At 47.4% G+C, this 2,147-nt stretch overlaps 1 long non-coding RNA gene across 1 annotated transcript; it reads right to left on the reverse strand.

The window, feature by feature from the left end:
• Window positions 1–1,127: 1,127 nt before the first annotated feature.
• LOC149252515 (uncharacterized) lies at window positions 1,128–1,464 on the reverse strand. The gene is made up of 2 exons (XR_016266068.1): window positions 1,201–1,464; window positions 1,128–1,168 (listed from the first exon to the last, which is right to left on the reverse strand). It is a non-coding gene; the product is annotated as an uncharacterized LOC149252515 (long non-coding RNA).
• Between the last annotated feature and the right edge of the window lie 683 nt (window positions 1,465–2,147).

The raw sequence follows: 2,147 nt of genomic DNA on the forward strand, positions 1-2,147 counted from the left end.
TTAGCGTCGCAGGTTAACTAGCACAAATGTCTTAGCTTACCAAACAGATGGCAGCGCTCTCCAAACAGATGTCAGGGCCATTGCTACTTTTGCTACCTTAGCTGTTGGCTTAAATGTTCAAACTCTTGGCTGTTTAACCCTCTAAGCTGTTTGACCGTCTAAGCTCCATGCCCTGCTATTTAACCGGCAAAGCTACATCCCCTGTTGGCTGTTTAACAGTCTAACCTCCCTGACTGTCAGCCCGCTAAGTTACATCCCCTGTAGGATTAAGTCCCTAAACCCGCAGCATCAGTACTCGCTGTGTCAACGGTCCACTATGATTGATCAAGGTCCTTTCTTTCTCCTTTCTAGCCGTCATGGGCACAAGCTTTGATCCGTCTCAGCTTATCACCCCTCCAGGGACTAAGGTTCGTGTGCAGTTGAAGGAAGGGGATGACTTACCAGAGATCAATATGATATCCTTCGGTAGACATAAGCTTAAACCCAAAAGGAAGAAGATATCTCAGCAGGAGCTACAAGATCCTTCATATAAAGTCGACTACCATGTCCCATGCCCAAAGGAGAGTTCTGCGTATTTGGCTGCACCAGTCGTGACACCAGCATTCTTGTGCCCATCTACTTCCGAAATAGGCCCTACGATGCAGTTACTTTCAGATGTGACCCCAGGTGGCCTCATTGATTACAGTTACGAAGTGGAGCTTTTCTTGAGCATTGATGAGCCCCACGGCGTATGCAACAGAGGTGTGAGATTGCACCTGCACGACGGGGTGGACCAATCCATTGCCGATGGTCAGTCCATCCAGCCGCAATGGCAATACCCCATTATTGTCCAGCTGGTTGAGCATGTACAAGCTCAGGGAAGGAACATACTTTCCTCCATAGCTCTCGCCCGTTACATAAAATGGGCGTTTGCGAAACGGGGGATTCAGGTCGAAGAACGCCTGTAGGGCAGCATACAAGTCCTTGGCAACCTCATCCTGGTTCGTAGGAATGTCTTCTTTGGAAGGGGAAATGCTGAAGCCACTTCCAATAGGATTTTCCAAGAACAGTAGCCCAAACACACGATTCCAAGGCGCAGGATTCTGATTCAAGCCGAGATCTGGGCTGTCACTGACTCTCCAGGGCCCTAATTCGTAGAAATTTCTGATCATGTCAGAGCAGCCGGGACCTCTTTGCAGCCACAAAAGAAGCAGCTGGGACCTCTTTGCAGCCACAGAAGAATCGGGTATCAGAGAGCTGTTTTTTAGGGGAGATGGCCTCGACCAGAAGATCCACATGATGGAGATCCACGACTATGCTGATCTACAACAAGTAAGGCAAGAATTGAGGGTATGCCTGTCAGAAGGTGTTTAAGAGACAGGGGAGTTTCGGGACGAAAGCGCAGAGTGCTCCCCGCATGGGACTCCAGAAAGCCCAGAAACTAGCCGAATTAAACACTCCCGCCAGAGTATTACCCTCGATCCAGCCTACCTGCCTACCCAAAGCTGTGAAATGGGGATGAAACAAAGGCACGCCAGCTGAAAGGGGAAACAAGAAAGGGAGGCCAGCAAAACATGACACTTCCGCCATGCGGGGAAACAAGAAAGGGAGGCCAACAAAACATGACACCTCCGCCATGCATGGACACCTGCAGCACCTGCTGCACAACACCTGCCAATATGCTCAGACCTGCTAACATGCTCAAATAGCCAACCTGCAAACCATTGTGCTAATAATTCAAACTAATGTCAACATTAATATGAAACCGTTGACGGTCAGTAATAATAAACAGGGTAAAGCAAAATAGGCTATGCTCCAGCCTCTTCCGCCTCGGGAAGAGGCCAAATAAGATGGCAAACCAGATTAACTTCGAAGACTTTGGTTATCCCGGCAATAGCAAACACAGCGCATTTGAAAACTTTGGTCTAATCACCATATAACAGAGTTGAACGGATTGAAACTAATGCTATAGCAACGCTTTTGGATTACTATAGTCCCTGGCCATTGCCAGATGGCAGGGACTAATAAGTGAGAGGGTTTAAAGATGAGACCCACATGTGGAGGAAATATTTTTCCCTAAAGAGCATGGAAAAAACATCTTACTCATGAGCAATTCATTATTTTATTCAATATTAAAACTACCCATTCAAATTCATTGAAGCAACATG

The sequence above is a fragment of the Pinus tabuliformis genome, chromosome 7 (assembly GCF_031772625.1).
Source record: "Pinus tabuliformis cultivar Carrire ecotype Pingquan chromosome 7, CPIR1, whole genome shotgun sequence".
NCBI classification, from domain to species: Eukaryota; Viridiplantae; Streptophyta; class Pinopsida; order Pinales; family Pinaceae; genus Pinus; species Pinus tabuliformis.